The sequence below is a fragment of the Malaclemys terrapin genome, chromosome 16 (genome assembly GCF_027887155.1).
Source record: "Malaclemys terrapin pileata isolate rMalTer1 chromosome 16, rMalTer1.hap1, whole genome shotgun sequence".
Lineage (NCBI taxonomy): Eukaryota > Metazoa > Chordata > Testudines > Emydidae > Malaclemys > Malaclemys terrapin.
The window spans coordinates 9,563,996-9,584,713 of NC_071520.1; the positions used below are offsets into that span (position 1 = coordinate 9,563,996).

The window sequence follows — 20,718 nt, forward strand, 5'->3', positions numbered from 1 at the left end:
AAAAACTATATGAACAAAATCAGGGCGGTATGAAAAGAACCTGTAAAAGCAGTCAACAGCCACCCCCATCCACGCAAAGCCTCTTCGACCACAAAGAAAGATTCACGCTCACAGTGAGATAACTGTAAGAGCTAAAAATAACCAGCCAGCTGCAATTCCCACCTTATGTAGCTGGGCAGAAATGCTTCGTTTCTCCCCCACACACTTCCTTCTTCGTTGCAACATCAGAAGCTCAACTTGGTGCTAACATGCCACAAAGTCCTGCCTAGAATTTTGAGTCACTCTCCAGGAGCGACATAAAATTAACCTTTGGAATCAAGGGATCGAACTCTGACTCACTCACCTGCAGTTTTACTTTTAATTTCAAGACATTTTAATCGATCAAAGAAAACAGGAAGGGTGAAATATGTGGGGTTTATTTTACTCCACCCAGATGTTGTATTTAAACTCTTCCTAACACAAACGCCTACTGGGCAAGCCTCCCTCAGCTGCTCTACTTACACAGACAATGCTATCTCCACTGACCAGATTTGATGATAAGCCACGTGCATTGAGATTTCATGTCTCTGAAGCAGGAACAGAATATCCTGAAGCCAAACTGCACCTACATGTACGTACAAAGGAAGACATTGCATCAGAACATTATGGCAGGGGTCCCACCCTCCTCTGGAACACAGGGGTGCAAAGCAAGGATGCCATATGGATAAAGAAGGAGCAGGAGACAGTGCTTTCTTGGGAACTGGTCCAAGACAGCAGGACAAACTCACCATTGGAACTAAAGCCTATCACAAACCTCACTACCTTCCCCTCCAAATGCAAGGTGTACTTCTCTGATCTGCCTTCTCGAACACACACAGATAGCAGCGTGTATGTATGTATTTATGTATTCAAAAATCCACAACGCTACACACACACAACTCTCCTACTAGGCTCAGGATGAGAGAGAATGAATCATTATGACATATAGTCACACACTATGTAGTGCTGGAAGGTGCACAGATACAACGGTGATGAGGGCAGTATAAGTACAGAAGAACAATACAGGTCCTACTAAGTAACAGATCATTGATCTAGAGGAAAAATGAAGCATCACCCACTGGGCCCTGAAGCCTAGACAGGACACACCTCACTATTCAAGATAAGGGTAACTGAAATCTGCCTCATTTAGCAGAAAATGGAGCCTTTGGGCTCCTAGCAAATTTTCAATCTGCCTTTTAATTGGGCAAAGTGTGAACACCAGGTTCTGAATCCTTGGCTTAATGAAAGCATCTCTGTCCAACCTGAACAAGACCACTGGTGACAGAGAGGGAAGGAAAGCCATCTGTTGCACTAAGTCTAAACTGTGCAATAGTTTAGTTCTTTCATTTAATCCTTTGCCAGTAGGAGGTATGTTCTGCCTTTACACCCCCTTCTACTAATATAGCTAGCATGCACTGGTGGTTCTGCTACGTTAGCAGTCAGCACCCTGAAGTTCCTGCTGCCAGGTACCAAAGAAATAAGTGATAACTTTTCACATACACTGTCTGACCAGTTTCTATATAATCTGTTGAGTTCCAGGAATACAAATTGCAGGATACAGAATCATATGTTTCATCTAGACATTCAGTGATCCAGTTAAACTTTATTACATGTCCTTTAGCACTCATAATCTTAAACAAAGAAGCCAGCAGCTTAAATTAAGGCAACCGGGAAGTCAATTTCAGAGATCATAAATATGAAAGTGTTCTAACTTCCTCTGTGTACACCCTGGAGATTTTAACCCGCAAGTCCACTGACAACAGCTGCAAATGTTCTTTGGATGAGGTGGCTTTGCCACTGGAAGCCAAATGTTCTTTAATTAAAGGTGTTTTATACTTTACACATCCCACCACATAAATTCCCTGGATGGCTTTGAAAGCCATGTGTGCTTAGAAATGCCTGAAAATGTTTTACAGTATTGCCAACCAAAAAGTGTTCAAAATCCTGAGACAGGCCTCCCAAAATTGCAATTAGTTTAGAAATCACGAGATTTTTTAAAACATTCTGGGGGCTCTGTTTCTTGTCATCTTGTGTCTGCACCTTTTCGTTACATTCGGGTCACATTTTAAGCTTTGTTCCACAACTATGAGGGCCAGAAATTAATAGTAAAAGCTGAGATTCTCACCTAATCACATGCTTCCAGATCTGGGTCTTTAAGAAAAATACACTAAATATTGCAAGACTTGAAATAAAATGAAACTGGTTTTACTTGCTTTCTATCCTTACCCAGTCATTATCCAGAGGTTCACGTTCTGCAACACAAGTGAAAACAAATCTGTAAAGGACACAATCCAAATATATAGACCATAAGCTCCTTAGGGCAGGAACACATCTTCCTGTGTGTGGTGTACAACACCAAGTACGCTGCTGACAATTAAATATTTGTCAATCGCTACAAAACAGTCTTATTGTTTATGATGTACAGTTGGAAGCTTGACACTGGAATTCAAAATGGTCTATGTCAGATAGCTAAGGCCTCAAAATTTGATTCTGGAGCAAAGGTTTTCAAAAACCTAAACACAAATGTTTGTTTGGAATGTCAATGAACAGATTTTTGTTTGGATTTAAGCCTTCCCCTGAAGTGTTCACAACCCAAATGCTGCAGCTAATGCATGAGAAATGGAAAGTGAAACTGGCTAGTTTATTCTCATTAAACCGAGCTGAATGGCAGTTAGGGGTGGGGGGGTCCTAGGAGGGGGCAGTCAGGGGACAAGGAGCAGGGGGGTTGGATGGGTTGGAGGTTCTGAGGGGGGGCAGTCAGGGAGCAGGAAGTAGGAGGGGTGGATAGCGGCAAGGGCCAGCCTGTTTGGGGAGGCACAGCCTTCCCTACTCGGCCCACCATAGCGTTTTGCAACCCCGCTGTGGCCCTCGGGCCAAAAAGTTTGCCCACCCCTGTGCTAAGGGCTCACTAGTGGCAGACTAAGTAACCCTCACCACACTAAGTTGCCAAAATTCCCAGAGAAGGCTAGAACATGACCTGCATGCAAAACCAGCCGTGAAACAGAAATAAAGAGCTCAGGTGCTCCAGTGCAACCCAGGGTAACTGAAAGGGAAAGCCCCAAAGAGCTTTCATCCCAGCACTTATTAACCCATTCATTAAAAAATTAAGGATAACCAAGGATTAACCAGTTTTACCACTATTCGTGCCTTCATCATCATATACCACCTTGTGTATTCCTGTTGCACCTTCTCTCCAAGGATCTTAAGGTACTTTATCAATAGTAATTAGGCTTCCACATCCTGTGAGGTAGACATGTTTTAGCCCCTTTTACAGATGGGGGAAAGGGAGACAGAAAGCCAGCAAGTGAATTACCCAAGGGCACAGAGCTGATCTATGGCAGAGGCAGGGACAGAATGTAGATCTCCTGGATTCCAGTCCTATCATTAGCCACAGGACTCTCTTTACAAAGATCTGGTTTTATCAATGGGGTTTGAAGACACTACTTCCTGAAACCTATGTGTGCGAACAGAGATGACCTTAAGCACAAACAGAGCAAGTGTCATCTTGCAGCCCTAGATCTGATAGAAGCTGTGCAACTGGTAGCAGGTAGGGTTGCCAGGTGTCCGGTTTTCGACCACAACACCCGCTGGCCGGGCCGTTAAAAGTCTGCTTGGTGGCACAGGCAGGCTCTCTACCCAGCTCCGCGCAGCTCCCGGGAAGCAGCCGGCATGTCCCGCCGCTCCTAGGCGTAGGGGGGGCCATGGGGGCTCTGTGCGCTGCTCCCGCCCCAAGAGCTGGTTCCACAACTCCGATTGGCTAGAAACTGCAGTCAATGGGAGCTGCGGGGGCGGTGCCTGCGGGCGGGAGCAGCATGAAGCGTGGACCCCCTGGCCACATCTCCTCCTAGGAGCCAGAGGGACATGACGGCCACTTCCTGGGAGCCACCTGAGGTAAGCGCCACCTGGAGCCCACACCCCGAAACCCCTCCCGTGCCCCAAACCCCTGCCCCAGTCCTGAGCCCCCCCCGCACTCCAAACCCCTTTGCCCCAGCCCAGAGCCCCCTCCTTAACTCCAAACCCCTCATCCCAGCCCCACCCCAGAGCCAGTACCCCCAGCGCGAGCCCTCAGCCCCTCCCGCACCCCAACCTCCTGCCGCAGCAGGGTAAAAAATAGCGAGTGTGGAGGAGAGTGAGAAACGGAGGGAGGGGGGATGGAGTGAGTGGGGGGCAAGGCAATGGTGTTTGGTTTTCTGAGATTAGAAAATTTATGGTCCAACTGTCCTGGCTGTCTGGGGTCCAGTAAATCAACAATAAGCAGTAACACTGCCCCACAATACAAGTATGAGTTCCTTAAAATATTCAGGGGAATGTGGAGGCAAAGAATCATGGGTTATGTCTACACTACGGCACAGGGCGGATTAAGGGGGTGTGAACTGCAGCACACGCCGAAATGCTGCACTTTAACTGCCCCATCTGGACACTGCTGGCAAGAACTAAAAAGGTACCTAGAGCAGGTCTACACTACAGCAAGGATCAACCCTCTGAGATCAATCCACCGGCGGTCGAATTAGCGGGTCTAGTAAAGACCCGCCAAATCAACTGCAGATCGCTCTCCTGTACTCTACCCCCGACAAGAAGAGTGAGGTAAGTCGACGGGAGATTTTCTCATTGGTGACCCCGTGGTAACTCGACCTAAGAGACGTAGATGGAGTTGCATAACGTAGGTTGACTTACCGTGGTAGTGTAGACATAACCTTAGTTTGTGTTAATGAACTCCTCTTCAAACAAGACTGCATTAATGTGACCAAGGTACCTTTTAGTTTGTGCCTGTTGCAATCACATGGAACAGTCCCAGTGAGCTGCAATTCACACCTTCATAGTCCAAACCAGGGGGCCATGTAGACAAGCCCTAATGGCTGGTCTACACTTGGGGGGGGGGGGGGGGGAGGAAATCGATCCAAGATACTCAACTTCAGCTACGCGCGTTCGGGGACGCGATATATCGATCCCGGATAAATCGATTGCTACCTGCCGATATGGCGGGTAGTGAAGACATACCCTAAGTCACTGAATTAGTACCTAGCTTAATTTGGTGCAGTGGGGAGTCACAATCATTGGTTATAATACAAAAACCTCTCCCCAACCCTTTTACATAGTAGAATGACCTCTCAGTGCTGCCAATACTCACAGTTTTACAGTGAGTAAGGCAATTTTGGCCCCTGCTGCTAGAGATGTTGTTAGAAGATCCAACTGAGATTAGGGCCTCATTGTGCTAGGCACTGTACAGACACATAGTAAGACAGTCTCAACCCTCTGAGATCTTACAGTGTAAAGGAAAGTACAGTGGTGAGTTTGTGACATGGGAGGTGGAACCAGGGCTTTGGAGCTGTGCTCCGGCTCCACTCCAGCTCCAGGCAAAAACCTGCAGCTCCACTGCTCCGGAGCTGCTCCGCGCTCCAGCTCCGGGCTCCGCTCCAAAGCCCTGGGTGGAACTAAGGGCAAGTCTACAGGAAGGTGTCTTTTCCACACCCCTGAGTGACGTAAGTTACATTGACTTAAGCAGTAGTGTAGACGTGCCCTATGACCCACCAAATTAATTTCATATGGAGGCTAAACATACATATCCATTAGATGCTAACAATTTAGGGCATGTCTTCACTGGCAATAACAGAATACCATTTGTTTAAATAATTTTCAAACATATTGATTTCAATTACAACACAGAATACAGAGTGCACAGTCCTCACTTTATATTTATTTTTGATTATAAGTGTTTGCACTGTAAAAAGACAAAAGAAATAGTATTTTTCAATTCACCTAATACAAGTACTGTAATGCAATCTCTATCATGAAAGTTGAATGTACAAATATAGAATTATGTACAAAAATACTGCGTTCAAAAATAAAACAATGTAAAATTTTAGACCTTGCAAGTCCACTCAGTACTACTTCTCGTTCAGCCAATCAAGTTTGTTTACATTTGCAGGAGATAATGCTGCCCACTTCGTGTTTACAATGTCACCTGAAAGTGAGAACAGGCATTCTCATGGCACTGTTGTAGCCAGCATTGCAAGATATTTACTTGCCAGATGTGCATGCTTCAACCACCATTCCAGGAGACATGTTGATGATGAGTTCTGCTCGAAAACCATCCAAAGCAGTGAGGACCGACGCATGTTCATTTTCATTATCGGAGTCAGATGCCACCAGTAGAACGTTGATTTTCTTTTTTAGTGGTTCAGGTTCTACAGTTTCCGCATCGGAGTGTTGCTCTTTTAAGACTTCTGAAAGCATGCTCCCTACCTCGTCCCTCTCAGATTTTGGAAGGCACTTCAGATTCTTAAATCTTGGATCGAGTGCTGTAGTTATCTCTACAAATCTCACATTGGTACCTTCTTTGCATTTTGTCAAATCTGCAGTGAAAGTGTTCTTAAAATGAACAACAACGTGTGCTGGCGTAACATGAAATATATGGCAGAATGCAGGAAAAACAGAGCAGGGGACGTCCAACTCTCCCCCAAGGGATTTAGTCACAAATTTAATTAACACATTTTTTTTTAAACGAGCATCATCAGCACGGAAGGATGTCCTCTAGAATGGTGGCCGAAGCACGAATGTTTAGCATATCTGGCACAAATACCTTGCAATGGTGGCTACAAAAGTGCCATGAAAATACCTGTTCTCACTTTCTCGTGACATTGTAAATAAGAAGAGGGCAGCATTATCTCCTGAAAATGTAAACAAACTTGGCGATTGGCTGCAGAAGAAGTAGGACTGAGCGGATTTGTAGCCTCTGAAGTTTTACATTGTTTTGTTTTTGAGTGCAGTTATGTAATAAAAAAAATCTACATTTGTAAGCTGCACTTTCAGGACAAAGAAATACAGTACTTGTATGAGGTGAATTGAAAAATACCCTTTCTTCTGTTAATCATTTTTACAGTGTAAATATTTGTAATTAAAAATAATATACACTTTGATTTCAATTACAACACAGAATACAATAAATATGAAAATGTAGAAAAACATCCAAAATATTTAATAAATTCTCTTGTTTAACAGTGAGATTAAAACGGCAATTAAATTTTTTATCGTGATTAATTTTTGAGTTAATCACGTGAGTTAACTGCAATTAATTGACAGCTCTAATTTTTATTTAAATTAAATAAAACAATTTAAAAAAAATAAACCTATTTAAAATTAAACTTGTAATTATGACAACCAAAGTTAAGGCCTGAATTTAGTACAATCTACTAAGATCATTTACATTAAATAAAGTAATATTCAAACAGTATGTGTTTGTTGCCAAAGTTTTAAAGAAAGGGAAATCACTGAACTGGTAGAAGTCAAGGCTGAAATGTTAACCAGCTTTTGACAGCAGTAGCCTCTGCTGCAGAGAGAATACTTTCTTCAGTTTATTCACCTAGTTCAGTTCAATGACTAGTTCATTCAGAGCTGAGAAACTGACTGGATGCTGAAAAAGCAAGAAAGCTCGTTTCCCTCTTCCAATCTAAGACTAAAAACAAGGTGAGAAGGGATGAGATCTACTCTTTCTAAAAATCTTGAAGGACATGGTGACCAGAAACAAATCATTTCACTAACTACAGATAATACTTCCTTTGTTTAGCAAATCAGTTTTAAATGTAACACATTCTGATAAACTTTTTTTTTTGGTTATGCATCTTGTACATTTAATATAATTTTACTTAACTAAAATAGATTTTAAATTGCTTCTGTGCATTTTAACTGAATTCCAATTTCCATCCAAATGCAGCTTGACAAAATCATAAGCAAAATATTAATCTCCTAGTAGAGTGGTTTTCAATCTTTTTTTCATTTGCAGACCCCTACAAAATTTTGAATGAAGGACAGACCCCTTTGGAAATCTTAGACATAGTATGAGGACCCCCGGGGGTCTGCGAATCACAGTGTGTAAACCACCGTTCTAGTAAATAAGAAATGTATCATTCACCATCTTCTACCATAATAAAAATATATAAACGTTTAGAATCTGAATAAGTGTAAGTTGCTATGTGACCACTTAAATAAATCTACGTGTGATATACCCTTCCGATGAGCAAATAGACATCCCAAATTTGGTGTAAAGGCTATATTTAATTGCAAATCACCATGTTTTAATGGTTACCAATCAATGAGGATCAAACTCTCTTCAGGAAAATAAAGTATAAGTGCAAAACAAGATTATAATTGATTATTTAAATCCAGACACAATGGGGAATAAGTATTTGTCTTGCAGTAGCACCTACGAGCTCCAGTCATGGACTAGGGCCCCATTTTGCTAGGAACCGCACATTAAAAAAAACCTTCACATATGCAAGTGAGTAATGGGAAAAAGCTCCCCGAAATGGAAACAGCCATATGTAGAATTCACTACCCGAATGTACTGTATCTGATAAACAGACCAGCAGCAAAGACAATCTACTAAAGCTTTCATCTTAAGCTCAGGCTAAAAAACCCAAATTCCATTTCACTGTATAACATCAAATCAGGGCTCTGCGTGTTTAACATTGTTCAGCAGTACCATATGCTACGTACTAGCATATATTCCATTACAGGGAAGAAAAAACAACATGAATCATCAGTGACTATGTTCTCATCAATGTAGCTTAAAAAGCACTAGAAACAATAGGGGCAGCCCCCAAATAAGCCTCCTGAATTTTATTTGCCAGATTCTCAGTGATAGAATTACAGATCACTTTTATTTAGAAGAAAATGATTTAATCTAAAAAGTCAGCATAGTATGTGCATCTGTCCAAGAGAACCAGAATCAGAATCACTACACACAAAATATCAGGTGTATGTTCTTCTATTTCAAGTAGTCTTTATGTAATTAAAAAAGACATTATTCTAGAAGCAGAATGACAATGTCTGGCACTTATATAACACCTTTCATCTGCAAGTACTTTGCATACTTGTACATATATAGACTATATACAAGGCTCACTTCAGCAAGTGCTGAAATGCAGCCACTCTGGGGTGGAACATGGCAGCTGCCTACCTTATACAATACTTGGAGAAGTAATGGGGAAAAAACAGGCATCTGAAGCTGTAGTGGAATTTAGGTGGGCAGAATGTAATTCTCTTAGCTAGAATTTGGCCAGGACTCTGGGGTTAATACCTCTACTCTTTCGAAAAGTGTTACAAGATTTTTAAAAAGCAACAGAGGGTCCTGTGGCACCTTTGAGACTAACAGAAGTACTGGGAGCATAAGCTTTCGTGGGTAAGAACCTCACTTCTTCAGTGAGGTTCTTACCCACGAAAGCTTATGCTCCCAGTACTTCTGTTAGTCTCAAAGGTGCCACAGGACCCTCTGTTGCTTTTTACAGATTCAGACTAACACGGCTACCCCTCTGATACTTGACAAGATTTTTAATGACCACAAGCAGTTTTACATCTCTCTCCCCAAAGATGGACATCCAACAGCACAGCGATCCTCTTGCACTGTATCAGTTTTGGTCAGACCGATTCAGAATTAAGAATGCCACCTAATGAAATCAACATCCTCACCTCCTTCAAGGCATTCCTTGTTCTCCAATCCAACTCTACTGGGAGATGTGAAGCAAGCTGCAATCACAGCACAAGGTGCAAGAACTGCAGGTCAAAGTTAACTTCAGTATCCCAAGTACTAAAGCCATCCAGCCTCCAAAGTTAATATTTCTGGATGACCTACGCTTTTTTTAAACTTTGCTTTATTAAGCCTGGATGACTCATATGTGGCCAGCTCTACTACTGCTGTGCAGAAAAGATAGCCCTGAAGTCAATATCGTGAACAAAATATGAGAATTCCTTTGGCTACAAATGGATTTTTGGGTAAGGAGTAAGGCATGCAACTGCATGTTCTCACACAGTTATTGGTTCCACTAAAATTGAATGAAACCAGGATCCATTTTGACCAAATAAACAGAAAGGGCGGGGAAAAAAGTAATCCATCAACATCAAGCTTTTACCTGTTCAACAGTATAAAGTGCTTATGTTATTAACAAGTCGGACAAACTTGTTGTGTAAGCTCTGTATTAAACCTGGTATTTTCCTACCTCTACAAGTCAAATAACTAACCACTTCCTGACATGGAGCGAGAATCGAAAAGGATAGCCCAGCTACAAGACTAAGCACAGTAATATTTTAACTCATCTCTCTCCGATAAAGCAGGAAGAACTCTCAAGCTCCGAAACGCTCTATCCCATCTTAAAAAAACACAAAACCCCACCCCAACACAGGATCAAAGGTCAAAGCAATAATCATGGCATCCTCATCCTGAAAGCAAAAGCTGTTATTCTCCTGCCACACACACACACAATGAGGAAGTAAAAATGAAGCATATGGCAGATGTTTATAGTTCACACTTTAAGAGCATAAAATTAATGGTGTGAAATGAGGTTTAGAAGAAGACTGAGGGCTTGTCTACACTACCACTTACTTCTGTATAACTTACATCGCTCCGGGGTGTGAATACTCCACACCTCTCAGTGATGTAAGTTACACCAACCTACGCACTGGTGTAGACAGTGTGGAGCTTCTCCAGTCAATATAGTTATCACCTCTCACGGAGGTGGAATAATTAAGTCAATGAGAGAGCTCTCTCTGCTCAGCTTAGAGCATCTTCACCAGCCGCGCTACAGCGACGCAGCTGCATCATTGAAGGTGCGCTGCTGTAGAGCTTCTAGTGTAAACTAGGCTTCACTAAGAGCTGTGCCAGTATCTTAGCTAACTATAACAGAGGCCTGGTCTGCATTAGGATTTTACATCGGCATAGCTGTCTCTCTCAGGGATGTGGGGGGAAACCCCCCCCCCCCCTGAGAGATATAGCTATTCTGACCTAGCCTGGTGGTAGACCGCACTAGGTCAACAGAAGAATTCTTCGGTCAGCCTAGCTACCGCCTTTCAGGAAGGGGGATTACCTATGCCAACAGGAAAACCCCTTCCACCAACATAGGTAATGTCTACACTGAATCCATACAATGGTGCAGCTGTGCTGCTGAAGCATTTTAAGTGTAGACAAGCTCAGAGGCAAACTCTTATCTACTGAAACACACATTGAGAATTTGTCAGGAGCTTGAGGGCCACACCCAATTAGTAGGCATTAGAGCCAACTGCAGCTATCCTTATTTTTAATAAGGAACTGAGGCCCACAGAGACTAGTTCCCAGCATGCAATACTCCATCCTGATTGAAGTGCTGTGAACTACACTGTAGAACTTCACAGGCTGTGCTTTGGCTGCTCCCGAACACATCTTTTGGAAGATTATTAAAATGAAAGGCAAAAAGTGCATTCCCTGAATAAGAATATAATGGGACAGGATTTTTCTTTACACCCAGGTGACTAAAGGTCTGTAGATTTATCAATATTTTGACACGTTTTACCTAGTAAGTTAAAAAATTCTGGAATAATTTGTCTGTGATAAAAAACATGTGGGGATTGCACACTATAGTACCTTGCAAAAAAACTAATTAGCAAACAGACCCATGGGACAATTTAACAATTGTTATCACCTAGCACTGAGCCAAAAGCAACCAATTCATTCTGTTTTAATCAATGGCCTTTAAATAAGGAAGTCATCTGAAAAGTTATAGTGCAAAAAAAAAAAAAAAATCTTTTCTTGCTGGTGTTTTTTTATAGTTTTAGTTTTTTTTAATATGCCCATTAAAAATGCCAAGCAAGCATCTGAAATTTGGTTACATAACATCCCTACTTCCCGAGTACCTTATATATTAAACTTTCACTTTTACTCAACTACTAAAATTCTTATTGGCAAGTTTTGGACCCTTTGAATTATAAGCGTTTATAATGAATACTGTAGCTCTCCCTTATAAGGCTATCACTGGATCAAATTTGTCCCAAATTTAGTTTCTATGAAAGTAAACTTACAAAACATTTAAAACTAATAACGCATTTATGTTAAAATAAAATCAAATAGAAATAGGTTTTTAAAACAAATCATCCCCCTGCAATGTCTGCATCCCAAACACTGGCATAGTACTCTTTTTGGAAACAGCGGAATCATCATAAATTTCACATATGAAACATACCCTTTCCTCTGACCCAGGGTCTCCTGCAAGAACCTCTATAGTTCCCACAGGTCTCTCACCCCAGGCCATCTGCCCGGGAGCCATATGTAAACAAGCATCTTTCCCCTGACCTAAAAGACCTAGGAACTCCCGCAGGAGCCTACTTGCTCCCGTAGATCTCATAACCAACTGCTGCTTGCTGGTCTTATCTCATCACCTGGAAGGCAACTAATTAGCTACAAGACGGGGTGTCAAGCAAAGCTCCCTTAAAGGGCCTTCCAGCCACTGCCACATAATGAAGAGTAAATTAGATTATTAAACATCTTTCTTTTTTTAAGAACAGAGGATGTTTATTTATAACTCAGGTAAAGAAAAGGGTCTCTTTTTAAAAGATGTTATTTAACTTGGCCGTGTCCCTTTAACTCACAATACCACAGAGATGTAACGAACAGGAATTGCCATATTCTGTCTAAGAGGACAGCCACGTGAGAGCTATTTTGTGCACTAAGGTCCTGATGCTGAGAAGGAGGTGACTTTCTCTTAGGACTGAGCCCCACCGGAAATTACATATTTGATTTGCAGAACAATTCATTACTGGCTAAGCAAGGTACAACTATGAAGAAAACAGTAAGGCAAATATGAACAGTTTATTGAAGCTCCTGGCATTTGTCCAGGTGTATACCGTACCAAGCACTGTGAAGGACCAGAAACCTAGTAACGGATTTTAGTCTAAAAAGAAAAAACTAGAAACAAATATTCCTGCCTACCAATTTCAAATGCTTTCTGTATTAAGTTACTACGTTTTCAGAGTAGTGTATCAACTGGCTACCACAAATAAATAAAAAGTTTGAGAGAGAAACAAGAGGGGCAGAAGAGGATGGTTCAGATGTAAAACTGGGTTCTATTCCCAGCTCCACCACTGACTTCTTGGGCTGGTCACTTAATCTCTCTATACCTCAGTTTCCTTATCTGTAAAATTGGACTTATACTCATGGTACCCGTCAGGGTTATTTAGAAGCTTAATTGCCACTGATAAAGCCTCAGGTAGAAGCTGCTATGTATAGGCAAAGATGACTATAAAGAGAATGGTAACACCAACTGGTATGCCTGACCACAAGCAAAATGGAGTTGTCCACTGACAAAAAGTGCAACCTTTCCTAAATAGGACTAAATTCTGTAGTTATTCCACATGAAAATCTCCCAATGATTTCAGAGGCAATTCCACCTAAAACAACTGCAACACGGGACCCTAAATTCAATTATTTCTCCATATTCCTCCCAATACACCTCTACCCCAATATAACACGGCCCGATATAACATGAATTCGGATATAACGCGATAAAGCAGCGCTCCGGGGGGGGGGGGGGGGGGAGGGGCGCACTCCGGCGGATCAAAGCAAGTTCAATATAACGCGGTTTCACCTATAACGCGGTAAGATTTTTTGGCTCCCGAGAACAGCGTTATATTGGGGTAGAGGTGTACCGAAGAGCTAGTAACCCGCCTGCAAAACACATTGTTCCCTCCTCCCTATTCCTTCCCCTCATCCTCACACCCATGCAACCACCACCAGTTATGCTAATTTAGTCAGCAGCAGTTACATTAAATGCCTTCTGTACTTTGCTTCCTTCTCTCACATAGGGAAGATTTAAGATTTCGTTGAATGAAGTGTACTTAATTTCTATTCCATTCAAAGACAACTAGTATGACAATGAAGCTCTCCGCCTTCACTTGAATTTCATTAGGTCAATATTTATAATATAAAGTTATTCAAATGATCATTTAGCAACACATGGAAATATTTGATATAAAGTAAAACCTTCACAATCTGCACTTCATTTATCCAAAACCTGGTCATGACCTCAGTTTTCAGGTCAGTGTAACTTAGTTAATTGTTTCACCCACTGCTTCTCCAGCTCTTCACCCACACTTTCCACCTCAGGCATCTGGCTCCTCCACTTGAAATAATCCCATCTGTGGAGTTCCTGAGCAAGACATATCAGCTGAGGACAGTTCACCATATAAAGACTTACATGCAAAAGCTCCACAACGTCCTCAAGGCTAGCTGATATCTATGGGCACTGACCAGGGTTCGTTTAACAAGAAAGTAGGTATGCAAGTATGTATGCCTATAGGGGCATAAACATGGTACCTGGCCAGGAAGTTTGGAAGACTATATACAGGTTAAGAGACCATGGGTGCACAACTCAAAGTCTGCTAAGTCAGCTATCCCAATACTTTCAAGTGTCCCTGAAGACTGGGTAATCAAGGTTCTGCAGTGTTTTCTGCCACTGAAATTAGTGTGGCGGTGGTGGGGTTGTCTAGAAATATAGATTTTTGACCAAATTTTGTAACAAACCCTAAGTGCTGTAGATTATTTTTTGATCTGTGGACTGGAAGATGCTTTGTTTTGTTAAGAAAAATACAAACAGAATTCTGTCACTTCAGATGTGGTCAGCACCAGAAGGCTGTGATGTCTGAAAAGCTACAGAGCTGCTGCTACCTATTACCCAAACATGACATCACTGAGGAGAGACCAGCCGAGAAGGAAGGATATGCAACAATAATTTTCTGAATTGTACAAGACTGAGTACTGCATAGCCTTCCTGTATCTCTGCCTCACTGCCTCTCATCTCTTCAAATCTCAGCTGAAAACACCCATCTCCCTTGGGTTTGCTATTTAATTTCTCTCCTTCTCAGTTACTGTTTAACCTTAACTATATTACTTAACTGCACAGCATACTGGAGAATACACCTTCTGCAAAAGACACTATATCTAAAGTGACATTGGATTTGACAGTGGGGATGTTTAGTCTTTAAGAGCTCTTTCTGCCCATAACACCTTTCCTTTAGTACCAGTAATGACTTGTACTTCCACTCTGTCCATGTACACAATGGAAAGGCTAAGTAAAAAGCCAAGTGAATGCCTCTTCTTTGTGGACTACCATTCTGAAATATATCCGAGAGAGAGAGAGAATTTCTAAAGCATCATTATTTTATAGATTTTAGTCTTCACCCCTGAGAGACAGGTATGTGTCTCATATCACATATGTGGAAACTGAGACACAAGCAACTTCCTTAAGGTCACACAGCAGCCTAGATAGCATCAAAGCCTGGACCCAGATCTCCTGATCCCCAGTCCCATCATTCATCCACATAACAATTCTTCGTCCCTAAGAATAGGACCATTGTCATCCTCGTCTTGGCTTTTAACAAACAGCTAACCTCACCTACCTGCTGTACTACTTTCCTCACACCCTCACTACTTCATCATGCAGCTGCTAGTGACTACATGTGGCCCAAAGAACTAGCATGGGGGACAACGCGCCACCCGCCCAGGAGCAGCAGGAATTAGTATCTGAAGATTATTTTCTTTAACATTTCCTGAGTGTCGTTTCTTCTGGGTTCACTCTCCCCCTCCCGCAGCACGAACCCAGCGGGGAAAGTCAATGACAGCGCAGAGGGGGACGCGTAACTCAGCCTAAGCAAAGCACGACACGTGCCTCCCGAGCAGCGCGCCCGGGGCGCAGAGCAGCGACCAAACACGCCGCGGGGCGGCACGGCCACGGCCGCGGCTGTCACTGCCCAGGCGGGGGCATGAGAGACACGCGCCCCCCTGCGCCCTCAGGGCCGGGGCGGCCACGGGAGCTATGCCGGTGCCTGCGCGCGGCTCAGCCCTGGGGCTCCGGGCGGCCCGGCCCGCACACGGCGGGGCAGCGCCGACCCCGCCGGGCTGGGCTGGGGGGCCGCCAGCTCCTGCCCCGGCCCCGCTCCGAGCGGCCGGACTCCCTCCCGGTTGCGTCCCGGGGCTGTCTTGGCTCAGCCCTGCGGACGGCGGCTCGGGGCCCGGCCGGGGGCTGCCCGCACGGGGGCTGCCTCCTGCCCGGCGGGGAGCGCGCCCCTCCCCGGGGCAGCCGCGGGCGAGAGACGGCGGCCGCCCCCAGCCGAGCCGAGCCGAGCCGCGCCGCTTCCCCTCCCCGAGCTCGGTCGCGGCCAGGGCGCGGAGCGGCGCCTCCCTCTCACCTAGCCCCAGGGGCCGTGAGGCCGCCGTAGCTCGGCGCTGTCCGGCGGCTGGGTCCGTCCCGGGGCCCCGCTCCGTCCCCGCCGCTTCCTGCCACGGACCCCGCTGCTGCCGCTGCCCGAGGTGCGGCTCCTGCCAGGCGCGGCCAATCGCTCGGCCGCATCGGCGCTCAGCTCTCCAGTCTGGTCAGTCACTTGGGCTAGCCGGGAGATCGGCGCTCGACTACGCAGCCTGCCCACTCAGCCCGATGGGGCGGGGAATAGCTCTGCGTCTGACTAATCAGCGGCTTACAGAGACCGAGGAGGGGGAGGATCGGCGCTCCACTAAGCGACCTTAATCACCCAGATCTGTGGGCCTAACCCGGGAGGTTTTTGGAGGAAACGGATCGGAGATCGATTCGTAAACCTATCACTTCAAGCTATAGGGCCTGCGGAACTGGCTCAGCGCTTGATTAACCACCCTGATCAGCTTGGGTCCATACTGGTCTAGGCGGGATCGGCGCTCGATTGGACTCACTGGTGGCACTCGGGGGCGGAGGGAGACGATTAACCCTTTGCAGGCGGGGAGAGTGACTGCTCCCTTCCCAGGCGGGGCTCGAAGGCGGATCAGTCCCCCGGGCCGAGCTCGAATGGGGGATGGGCCTTTGCTGCCTCGCCCAGGCAGAGGCAGGGTTTAAATGGGGGGCGGCCTAAGCCCCTCCGCCGGCCAGGGCTGAAGCTGGGGGAGGCGGGGTCGTAGGTTCACCCACCCGCTCGCATGGCTGGCTGTGCCCGGGCATCACAGCTGGAAGCATGAACCGCGCCTGCAGCTCCCCCTGGGGTTGGAAATCCGATTTGTACGGGCACTCTGCACTGCACACCACACCACACCGGTCTCAGGAGTGTGGGGGTGTAACTAGGCTTGAAATCAGTTCCAATAAACCCACCCTGCATGACACCTGGCCCCTGTGCCTGGCTCAACCAGGCCATTGAAAGAAGAGATCTCAGCGGGGGCCCGTCCTAGGCGTTTAGGTGATGTATTGTCTGCAGTCGGACTCCCAGCCAGGACAGCTGAACTGGTGATAGCACTGGTGAGAATTTTCCCTAATCCCTTTCAGTAACAAGGCCAATGGACAAACGATGACTTTTACTGCAGACTTGCTGCTTGTTGACACCATTATTTTAAACTGTTTATATAGGCAACCTATATTGCAGAATTTGGATCAGAAACTAAAACCACATAAAATCACTTTAACCAGTTTAAAGTGCATCTGCATTAGGAGTTTGCACCTGTAGAGCTAGGTCAATTTTTTTTAGTTACATTATTAGTGAATGCTTTCTAATACAGACAAGGTTTAACACACATACATATGAAAAACTGGAAATAGGTCAGGGAGGAGGGATTACCGATATAACAAGGGGAAGAGAAACTGTTTGGAGAGGTGGATTAGACGGTAGAGTTCACAGGATAAGGACAGAGAGTCTTCCAAGTATAAAAAGGGGTGTGGTAGAAGGTGAACAGTCAATAGTGGTAAAGGAGACAAAAGAAACAATATGCATCCGATGAAGTGGGCTGTAGTCCACGAAAGCTTATGCTCTAATAAATTTGTTAGTCTCTAAGGTGCCACAAGTACTCCTGTTCTTTTTAAAAGAAACAATAGATCTGATAGGATTATGATGAGTAGAAGGACCATAGCGAAGGTAGAAGTGGGAGTAAAATGAAGGAGCTTCACAAAATCATTTCTATTTCTCAGTTACAGAATTTTTTTCATAGGCCTTTCAGCAGGATCTGTATATAGCCTTTCATTCTTCCTGGCTGTAACGGTGCACAATAGCTCCAAGCAATCTCTGTCACTCATCTCTCTCTCCATAGCTCTACTCAGGCCCCTTTCCCAGACAAGACCTGATAACTACAATTGTCCCTCACCCCGCCTACCCACCATCACACCCCCACAGTACAAAAATTCAATACCTCCCTTATCTTACTCACTACTATGGTGTTTTGGCTTTTACATCCTGTGTCTTCTCCCAGCAGGCCTTGCTCTAAACCTAGCATCACCTGGTCCTTTGGGACTAGAAGTCCCAGGATGCCTGACCTTAAAGTCCAGCAGCAGACTACAGTGATGTGCCAGGCCTTTGAGAGCCAGTATAATAGAATCATAGACTATCAGGGTTGGAAGAGACCTTAGGAGGTCATCTAGTCCAACCCCCTGCTCAAAACAGGACTAATCCCCAACTAAATCCCCAAATAGTCCCCTCAAGGATTGAACTCACAACCCTGGATTTAGCAGGCCAATGTTCAAACCACTGAGCTATCCCTCCCCAAAAGTATGGTATGTTACAGCTTTTCTGCTTACAACCATTTCATTCATACCACAAATATATAGACTCCATCTCTGTTTATAATCTCGGCTTCAACCTTGACAGGTTTTTTTAGTGCCAACATGTTGATTTCTTTTGCACGCTGTGAGCATGAGTTCTGTATTATGGCCACTCTGTGACTGATAATAGCTGATATTGATAAGGCAGAACAAAGAAATCTTTCATCAAATAAAGGAATGTGCATAAACAAAGTAAGTGAGCCTGTGATGGGGGAAAAAGACCTTTGATGGAAACTTGGGCCATGTGCAGTATTTTGAGTAAGAGGCATAAACTCTCTCTGAAAGCTCTTGGGGCGTGGACAGTTAAGCTGCTGCATCTGCAAGGGAAACATAGCATTCCTTAAAGCTAACCCTCCTCCCTTGGGTTCTTACTGAATGCCTGAGAGATGACTGCATGGGGTGTCTCCACAAGACTAATGCTAAACATGAGCAGTCTGGCATAGAGAGAGTGCTACAGTAAGTGAGAGTTGGGTTTTGATCACTAAAAACTTTTGCCTCAGCAATTATACTGTGTCCACCTCAAAGAAATGTGTGTGACGTTATATTGGTAAATATAACCAGAACTTTGTAGGACATGTAAAAAGACAACTTCCTTCGCGGGAAGAAGAACCAATCTGCCTCAGACAAAGGGCAGTTGTTGAGGGTGTGTGTCACAGGGTGACTGGCCCTTTAAGGAGTCCTACTTTCAGCCTCATTTGTGTCAAGTTTACCTCTCAGTCCAGGAGTCAAGTGATGGGGGGCATGTGACTAAAAATAAGGCTTGCTGGGGGGATATAAGGGCATCCTGAGTTATCTTAAGGGATATACTTAAAGAAGATGGTTAGTTGTATGAATAGCTCCTTACAGAAGGTGTGGGGAGTGTAAGTTTGTAGGCCGTATGAGTGATGGAGAGTGTGCCTACCAGCCAGCCAAGATAAAGGTCTCAGTAGGGACTGGGTTAAATCCTATATCCAGGGCTGTGTCCCAGCAGGAAGCTAGGTGGAAGTTATCTTGTTTTGAAGCTTATAAGACAGACTCCCAGAAAGGGAGGATTATTGTGAACCCCTACAGAGTGAAGTTTGATTAACTGGAGAAGAGAAACTGAGGCAGTAAAGGGACCCAGAGACAGAGTGGGTAAAGTACCTGTTACACATAAGAAATCACAAAGATGTTGAAGAGGGATGATGAATCAGAGAGAGGCAAGATGTCTGACTCCTGGGAAGTTGGAAGGTGGTGTAATTCTATTAATACCTCTAATATACAGTAGTAATACTTACAAGGGTGTTTTTCACACAAGACTCTCAAAGTACTTTCATGTACAGTACTACAGGCATACATCACCATTGAAATATGGCCACCTCTTGGTTGGAATGCAACAACCACGTAGTGCACAGAATGCTGTGAAACACTGGAGAGAGGGAAGCTTTGGCCTAGACACAAAACCGCATGGGATCTCCCAAGTCTACATAGAGCTGAAAAGATCTGTTTTTAAGGTCTCACATAAAAGAGCCACATGTGGTAAACTGTACAGTATTTCATTTCTCTACCGCAAAAGAACCAAAGGCTGAGTGGTTGTTGCTGAATGTTATGGAGAAATGCCAGAGCTGAGTGTAGGACCTTGCAAGCTCGGCCAATAATATTTACTTACATTAATTCTCAAGGGTACTGCAAGTCAACATTTGTTAATGTTTGCAAGGAGAGAGATCCTTGGCTTGAATGTGTTATAGAAGGGGTAAAGCATTACACGTATTAAATTGTTATACTTATTCTGTTCATAATAATGGGTAGAACCTGATGACCTTGATGGCTTGTCAGAACCCAGGTTTACAAGTTTTGGCTCACTCTGCAAGGCTTTTGTGTGCCATCATTCCTTTAATTTGAGTATTCCTTCTCCTGGTTGGAGTTTACACTAGGAAGGACACTGATGTTTCAGTTACTCAACTTCAAGTGACTTTGGGGGAACATATTTTTGCAAATGTTTTGGTAAGTGCTCAGTTGCAGCTCTGATCATACAATTACCTTTTAGGAGTTTTGTTCTCACATAAAAGGACTAAACCAGATTAAATCTTGTTTTTATCATACTCGTGCTGATTGGGGGTCAAAGCATCACATCTTTAATCCTGCAATTAGCTCTGTGCAGACCAAAGTGCCTGCCTCTGTGGATATGATAGCTGGGACTGTGGGAAGGGTATTCGGAATATTCAGAAATGAGAAGACTGATATGCTCTGAAAGATGCTAATTGTTTATAATGGATTAAACCCACTCCTGCTATGTATGTATGGAAGTTGTTATTCGTAGGTGTGATGTAGCGACGTCAGTTAATGGATGTGACATCCCAACACACCAGTGACAGCTTGTTAATGACACAGGAGGGTGAGT

The 20,718-nt window shown here is 44.2% G+C and overlaps 1 protein-coding gene across 2 annotated transcripts in view; it reads right to left on the reverse strand.

The window, feature by feature from the left end:
* TAOK3 (TAO kinase 3) overlaps positions 1–16,147 on the reverse strand; it is a 145,521-nt gene extending 129,374 nt beyond the window's left edge. Inside the window, exon 1 of one of the 2 annotated variants that reach the window (XM_054006660.1) lies at positions 16,003–16,147. The gene's annotated coding sequence lies outside the window, so the exon portion shown is untranslated. Of the gene's footprint in view, positions 1–15,213; positions 15,304–16,002 lie in introns of those variants that run through there. The other variant, XM_054006661.1, reaches the window with a different exon arrangement.
* Positions 16,148–20,718: the final 4,571 nt, after the last annotated feature.